The sequence below is a fragment of the Octopus bimaculoides genome, chromosome 16 (genome assembly GCF_001194135.2).
Source record: "Octopus bimaculoides isolate UCB-OBI-ISO-001 chromosome 16, ASM119413v2, whole genome shotgun sequence".
Lineage (NCBI taxonomy): Eukaryota > Metazoa > Mollusca > Cephalopoda > Octopoda > Octopodidae > Octopus > Octopus bimaculoides.
Window position 1 is genome coordinate 35,398,697 of NC_068996.1, and position 9,213 is coordinate 35,407,909.

Consider the following 9,213-nt stretch of genomic DNA (forward strand, 5'->3'; position numbering starts at 1 on the left):
ACACACACACAAGCACATAATGCAAAACAAGGTGGGGAAAAATAGTTCTCGAGTACTCGAATACCAAAGATAGAGGAATATGCTTTTATCAAAGCTGCAAAATTTTCACAAAACTGTTTCTCAGAATTTCACGTTCCCGATGAACGAGAACGTGAAACTGAGTAACAGTTTTGTCATTATTTTGCAACTTTCATAAAAGTATATACATATATATATCACCTAGGAAAACAAGACAATATTAACGGGCTGTTCTTTCTAGCAATGATACTACCAAGAACTGGGTTTCGGGATTCATTTGTGCTACATTCCTAGCTAATAATATCTATTAATCCCCGCCTCCAAACCTTCCTCAATCGCATTTAAGCCTTGTAAGCCCGTATAAGTAAGCCTTCTAAGCCAGTGAAATGTGTCAAAGATTTCAACCGACAAGCATTGATCCTTTCCTGGTTAACATTAATCGTTTTGAGAACAAATTGCTTGAAGTAGAGTTTGCTTTTCATGAAATAATACAAACCACTCGTTTTAAAGTGTCCATACCTCAGATCACAACCTATCGTCCCTTATAGGCGAAATTTCAGCGAGATTTGTTTACCATGTTTAGCCGATCGAGGGTGCCCGTAGATGCTCTTTTCATTGACATGTGATCATATAGTGTTGTTTGTTCTATCTTTAACTGGCACCCTATTGGTTACGTGGTCGAGGGTTCCAGTTGACTCGATAAACAAAACAGCCTGCTCGTGAAATTAATGTGCAAGTGACTGAGCACTCCATGTAGATATGCGTGCCCTTAACGTAGTTCTCAGGGAGATTCAGCGTGACACAGAATGTGACAAGGCTGGCCTTTTGAATTATAGGTACAACTCATTTACACCAGCTGAGTGGACTGGAGCAATGTGAAAAAAAGTGTTACTCAAGGATACAATGCGCCGCCAGAAATCGAACTCACGACCTTATGACCATGAGTTGAATACCCTAACAACTAAGTCGCGCGTCTTCACAGTAGATAGATAGATAGATAGATAGATAATCCGTCTGTTACGACGACGAGCGTTCCAGTTGATCCGATCAACGGAACAGCCTGCTTTTGGAATTAACGAGCAAGTGGTTGAGCACTCCACAGACACATGTGCTCATAACATAGTTCTCAGGTAGATTCAGCGTGACACAGAATGTGACAAGGCCGGCCTTTTGAATTACAGGTACAACTCATTTATACCAGCTGAATAGACAGGAGCAATGTGGAAAAAAAGTCTGTTACTCAAGGACACAACGCACCGCCGGGAATCGAACTCATGACCTTACGACCGTGAGCCCAATACCCTAACCACTACGCTACGCGCCTTCACGTTGTTATGTCTAGTGTCTGTGGCAGTAACACCGCTAGGATGGTGGACGGTGCTTAAAAGGTTTAATGTCAGTTAACCATGGTGTAACAAAGTTATTGCAGACAGGGTTTTAAAGACATGTTTTGGACATTGACCCATTGAATAACCCATGGCGGGGCAGAGGAAATTTATGCAGTCGGGAGCCTTTCCTCACTATTACCGTGTATGTGTATGCAAGTAGGTGTACATGTATGTATGTATGTATGTATGTATGTATGTATGTATGGATGGATGGATGGATGGATGGATGGATCGATCGATCGATGATGAATGTGTGTGTGTATGTACGTATATATGTATGTATGTGTGTGTGTGTATGCGTAGGTGTGTGCATGTATGTATGTGTGTATATATGTATGTACGTATGTGTATGTATATTTTTTCTTTTTTTCTAGTTCCAGCTCGAGGGTTGCGGCCATACTGGAGCACCGCCGTTGTATGTGTGTTTATGTGTATGTATGTGTATGGTGTCAGTATGTATGTATGTGTGTGTGCGTGTGAACCCTATTTGTTTTTTAACTCTGCAGGTAAAAGATTTGGCTTGAGGGAGTCATTCTAACTCCAAATAAATAGATTCATGCTGTAGTTAACCCAAAGTCAGAAATGTCTGAACAGACTTATATTCAAAGACATTCCAGCAATGACCATGCCATTTTATTTATTTACTTATTTTCGCGTACCTACATCTACATTATGTGTGGCCTTCCATTCTTTAAGAGTTAACACATACAACGGTGGTGCCCCAGTATGGCCGCAAAACAAAAAATACATACAAATACGTCATACATATATATATATATATACACGCAAACAAGCATGCACATACCTACGCATGCACGTACACACATGTAGACAGTCAGACAGACTGACAGTCAGACAGACTGACAGTCAGACAGACTGACAGACAGACAGACTGACAGACAGCGTAACTGAAATTCGGTTATTTCCAGAATTTTAGTTTTAAAAGACATAGTTGTATGGCGAGAAGTTTACTTCCCAACCACATGGTCTCGGGTTCAATCTCACAATATGGCACAATATGGCACCTATGTACTTTAACCCCGAGCCGATGAAACTCACGTGAGTGGATTTGGTAAACAAAAACTGAAAGAAGCCAGTCGTGTAGATAACGTGCGTGTGTGTGAGTGTGTGTACGTTTGTGTGCGCGTGCGCGTATGTCTGTAGTTGTATGTGTCTTCACCACCACTTGACAGTCGGTGTTGATTTACTAATGTTCCCGAAACTCGGCAGCAAACACTGAATGATAGAACCAGAAATTAAAAATAGGTACTAGGTTCGATGCGTTCGACTAAAACCCCTCGAGGAGATAACCCGGCAACGAATTTTTTTCCCACGAGAGTTCCGGACATCATTAATGAGCTAATTTGCATACAACCAATCAGAACTCACCTTGACCTTGTTGTCAAGTTAACAAACACACTCTGCCAAGTAAACTCAAGACGAAGAACAGTGTTGTTAGTCGACCGATCGCCAAGTTATGCTTGATTTTAGGAGACAAATAATTAGATAGATTTGCATCTGTAGTGACGCCTGGTTCCAGTCACCATTTTGGGATTTTTATCCACGCATGCGCAGGGATTAGAGCCTTCCGGAAGGCCTACCGGAAGGCACTTATGCGCACGCGCACTCATAAGCAGCCGCTAGGCTTGACCGCTACTCACTCTCTTCACCCCGGCTTCCGCCTGAGACACACGCATCTTGACCAGCTCCATGTAGCTGGAATTCTGAAAGCTGCAATTGGTTGGGTTGCACCCCGGCACGAAATAGAACAAGAGACAAAATGCGCCAATACTAACCAATCAGAGTGGTGGACACAATAGGGTCCAAAGATGCGGCCGAAGGCTAGCTGTTAACTACTACGTCCGCACTCATGTATATATTACAGAGAGAGAGAGAGAAGTACGCTACAGAGCCCCCCCACCAGTCATTTTGTGTAAGACAAAATAGACGATAAAGGATGAAATAACTGTAGCGAAAAGGTGAAAGAGCTGTTGGTCATAAAGCTGGCACTGGGTCACCATTTAGTAAACGTCCGTGCGAACGTCGGGCTGCGTGTTGGATATCACGTCGGGTACGACCGCGTGATCACGTCGGGGTCACCAATTGTAGGAAGTTATGTTAGCACTGGATGGGTGCCACACAATTCCTTACATAAACGGGTATATATACATGAGTGCGGATATAGTGGCTAACAGCTAGCCTTCGGCTGCATCTTTGGACCCTGTTGTGTCCACCACTCTGATTGGTTGGTATTGGCGTATTTTGTCTCTTGTTCTATTTCGCGCCGGGGTGCAACCCAACCAATCGCAGCCTTCAGATAAGGCCACGTGGGACAGTTTTTCTGAACCTCTGTTTGAGCCGATAGTATCTTATAAATAGCTAGCTTTTCTGCGCATGATTGTCAGTCCGGCTCCAGACCTTCTGAGGTCTAGCCGCTGGCCACAGAGCACACAGCCAGTTCCAGCGACGACACGACACAGCTTCATGATCCGGCGTCTTATGTCGCCAGACTTTGCACTAATTTTTCAAATCTTCCGCCCATGGTTTCCCGGGAAAATCTCCACCCTCTCATGTTCCATCAGATATGGACACTTGGTCGCATGTTTTTGTTCGAGACGACTCTGTGAAGGGACCTCTTGTTTCTCCTTATAAAGGACCTTTTTGTGTGCTTTCTCGCACACCCAAAGTTTTTACCATCGAAATGAATGGTCGTACGGAAACCGTTTTTGTGGACCGACTTAAAAAAGCATATTTTGAGGTGTCTACATCTTTCGATGATATCGCTGCCACACCCACCTATGCACCTTTGACAACACCACCTACACATTCACCTACACAGGCACCCTTGCCACTACCAACGCCTACAACGCCACCTTCGTCGTCGAATAGTGCCTCGAGCAAACCTTATGTTACCAGATCAGCAGAACTGTTCATTGGCCTAAGAAACTTGCAAAGACTATTTACATTTGACATTCGCTATTGTGTTTCCTGTGACAGACAGGTGTTCCTTTGTGTACTGGACAGTTTCAATGTTTTGTTATTGAACATTTTGTAAAAAAAAATAAAATAATTTTTTTTTGTGTGCATGCTTATTTATACTGTAATAATTTTTTTTGAGTTGACATATTTTGTGCCACATCTTGTGGGTAATCGGTAGCCATCTTGTTTCTGGCGCCACTACAATCTTCCTATTTTCGTGCTTCCGCACTCGAGGGGGAGCCTTGTAGTGACGCTTGGTTCCAGTCGCCATTTTGGGATTTTTATCCACGCATGCTCGGGGATTAGAGTCATCCGGAAGGCCTGCCGGAAGCCCCTTATGCGCATGCGCAGTCATCAGCAGCCGCTAGGCCTGACCGCCATTCACTCTCTTCGCCCTGGCTTCCGACTGAGACACACGCATCTTGACCAGCTCCATGTAGCTGGAATACTGAAGGCACCACACGACATTAGCTAACCTGTGAAGAATGCCTTCACATTTGTGATTAAACCGATTCTGCTGCTTCCATACCAAGGCGACCTGGCTACTGATTGTCATAAGATGTAACGCTTGTACAGACGAAAAATAAATAGTTATTTGTTCGGATATTCTTGTTCCGCTATTTTCCTTCCACGTTTATGTAAGGAATTGTGTGGCACCCATCCAGTGTCAATATAACTTCCTACACATCTATACCTATTATCGGATTTTGTTAGGGCCCCTTATGGTAAAGATGTGGATGGGAAAAATGTGGGTAGAAGGTGATGTGCTAGTAACCCTCTCCCCTTACTGTTTTACAAAGTAAACAACAACACCAGCCATGTTTGACACAAGAACAAGAATAACAAGCATTCTTAAAAGTGAAAAGAAGCATGGTCATTCCTTAACCAAATGACCTTAACTTATCGCACATCACTTGTTCTGCGCTCATAAATTAGTTTGATAGTTTGAGCTCTGATTGGCTGTAAGCAAATGAGTTCTTAACTGCGGTCCGGAACTCTCGTGGGAAAAAAGTTTCGCGTCCCTGCATGGCTGCAGTCCAGTGATTGAAACAAGTCTAAGCTAAAAGAAGGATAAGTTTCTATAATTCGCTTTTTACACGGCCACGAGCAAATACCTTATTCTTTGGAAACATATATTAATAATTTTCGTAATATAACCCATTTTAAATTCTTTGTCAAACCTACCTACAGCTACCATCAAACTGACATGGAGTAGTTTAACGTTCGTGCTCGGTCATTTATATCAGAGACAATGCACTTGAATGGTGTCGACCATTGATTCCGATAAAGTAAAACAATGAGGAAGTATATATTAAAGCCGTAAAAAAAAAAAGAAAGAAAGAATCATTGAAACACAAACATGACAGAATGTCAGTAAAACGCCAATAAAACGATATATTAATGGAGAGTAGCAGAAAACAGAAATTGAACAAAGCAAAGTGGAATGTTTTTGTTAACTAAATAAGTAACTTTATTTCCTAGCAATTAAAATAGACGTTGTTGTTTAGGTTACGACATAATACTCCACACACATATACATATACTCACACATACATATACAACACACACACATGCATACATACATACAGACAGACAGACAGACAGACTGGTGGAAGCCATAGCCACTCATAATAAGAAGGAGTACTGGTGGAATGTCCCAGTGAAGACCTCAATAAATAATAACAATAAATAAATAAAAACACAACAGACCTAATATAAGGATTTGGGATATAGAGCTATACTTAATTCTAATAATAAAAAATTATACACACTGTAGGTTTTATAAAAATACATCAGTACAAGGGTTAATATTGGTTTCATATTTTGGTACAAGGCTAGGAATTTCGGGAGAGCAATAAGTCGATTACATCGACCCCAGTATTCAACTAGTACTTATTTTATCGCCCCCGAAAGGATGAAAGGTAAAGTAGACCTCTACGGAATTTGAATTCAGAACGTAAAGACGGACGAAATACCGCATAGTATTCTGCCCAGCGTGTTAATGTTTCTTATTTCTTTATTGCCCACAAGGGGCTAAACATAGAGGGGACAAACAAGGACAGAGAAAGGGATTAAGTCGATTACATCGACCCCAGTGCGTAACTGATACTTTGTTTATCGACCCCTAAAGGATGAAAGGCAAAGTCGACCTCGGCGGAATTTGAACTCAGAACGTGGCGGCAGACGAAATACCGCTAAGCATTTCGCCCGGCGTGTTAATGTTTCTAATTTTTTTACTGCCCATAAGGGGCTACACACAGAGGGGACAAACAAGGATTAAATCGATTATATCGACCACAGTGCGTAACTGATACTTATTTAATCGACCCCGAAAGGATGAAAGGCAAAGTCGACCTCGGCGGAATTTGAACTCAGAACGTAGCAGCAGACGAAATACCGCTAAGCATCTCGCTCGGCGTGCTAACGTTTCTGCCAGCTCCCTGCCTATACAATGGGCAAACCTGGGCACCAAACAATTGAATTGAAGTTAACGGATTTTATAGTTTTAGTACTTTTTAAAGGTGTTTTTAGATGGTTTTAGAGCAAAAACTAATTTTTTTCTTTCTATAGTAAAAATCAACTTTAACGGTTTATTGGTAACTTCCGTTACATTAGGAAATAATTAACTGATTAACGGTTATCGAAGTTATAATGGAACTAGAAGGTTCCTGATACCTGTGGAATATCTCCTTCTCCCATTACAATTATTTTTTGTAGTCTTAGGATTCTGGAACTCGAAGAAGAGACTTACAAGCGGATGCAATTCAATAGTTGTTTATTTGGTTCACATTTCATGGGGTTTGCTCCCGGCGACCATCTGTATGTCAGCGCGTAGTTCGTTAGCTCCGTTCGCGAGAGGGTTAAGAATCCGCTGTGAGCTGCTAGGCTGCAGTGTTGTTCAACGTGAGCGCCAACACGAGAGAAGAGAACGGGTTGCTCAATACACCTCCTTAAATAGATGTTACCCACGGGAGCCACGCTGTGGTCTCGTGCATGGCAAACATGGTTGTAGGCAAGATCTCGCTCTTGTCTCGGACCTGGCAATGGCCGCCGGCGAGGTTTCGTACAAAATGGCGCTGGTTTCTTGTGTCACACTACAGGGGTTGACGTTAGGACGAATGGTGGCGACAGAGATAGAGGTCCTCGAATGCTGCTGGACGAAGTTGATGAGTCTCCATGTGCCTGCTGTTGTGTTGTTGTTGGAACTGGCTGTGTCCTGTGTGGTCAGTGGCTAGACCTTAAAAGGTCTGGAACCGAAAGACATCGAGACGGTGTGAAGCTAGAGTTTTATAATGAACAGTCGGCTCAAACTGAGGTTTAGAAGAGACTGTCTCACGTGAATTTATTTGAAGGCTGCGACTGGTTGAGTTGCATACTGGCGCGCGATAGAGCAAGAGACAAATTGCGCCAATACCAACCAATCAGAGCAGTGGACACAACAGGGTCCAAAAGTGCGGCCGAAGGCTAGTTGTTATCTACTACGTCCGTATTTATGTATATATAACAGAGATCGAGGAATTTCCCTCAAGCGTACGCTGCAAAGTTAACTTTTTGGTTAACGGAGTTAACTTTTCGATTAACGGTGCCGTACCCACCTTTGATGAGTGGCTAATATTAAACTGGCTATACAAGGTGGTGAGCCGGCAGAATGCACGCTGGGTAGGATGCACGCTGGGCATGATGCTTAGCGGCATTTTATCCGTCTCTACGTTCTGAGTACAAATTCCGTAGAGGTCTACTTTGCCTTTCATCCCTTTTGGGGTGATAAAATAAGTACTAATGGAGCACTGGGGTCGATGTAATCGACTTATCCCCCTCCCTGAAATTGTTGGCCTTGTGTCAAAATTTGAAACCAATACTGAACTGAGTATGAAGGTTAATATTAAGATGAGCAGAGTGACATGTTTCGGTGTTGCAAGATTTACTCCACGAGTCATAATCTTTCCTCCACTTCAGATATTCTTGTACCCTCTGTGGGTCATATTTTCCTGGATCTATGTGTCGTTTGAATATTCCCAATTTTATAGGTCCAGTCTTCAAGACTTTTCAAAACTGGATTAACGAATTATGGGATGGTAAATTATTATTATATTTTTGGTTCTTGTTCTACTGTTCAAAGTACAAGGAAATTTTTATCATCATAAGCTGAGTGAAGAGAAATATTTTTAACATAGAAATATGTCAAATCAAAGTCAACAATCGTTTTAAGTGACCAATTAGAGCAAAGTATATAAATAGTAAACTGAAAGTGAGGCTCCGTCATGAAAAAAATATGTTGTTTTAATAACAAATACATTATTGACGGAAGTGTTGCCTAGAAACGAAATTGAAGATTCAAACAATAAAACAACGACATACACACACACACACACACACACACACACACACACACTCACACACACACACATGTATAAACTTAATAGCTAGATATAAGTACTGTATATATATACATAGAAATGAGTGTGTGTGAGCGAGTGTGTGTGTATATTTGTGTGTGGGTGTGCATGTATGTGTGTGTGTGTGTGTGAAGGCGTGTGACTTAGTGGCTAGGGGTGTTGCATTCACGATGTCACTAACGTGCTTTCGATTCTCAGACTGGTTGCACGTCGTGTTTCTTGAGCAAGACACTTCATTTCACGTTGCTCCATTCCACTCAGTTGTAATTGGAGAACCCTGCGACGGACTAACTTTCCAATCGGGGGAAATGTTGGTCTGCTCTCCCATCCAGTGGGGTGGCATCATTTGAAAAATAGAACGATGCGAATTGCACTGTGGCCAGCGATGTATAACAACATCCGATAGTCTGGTCGATACCATGATATATATA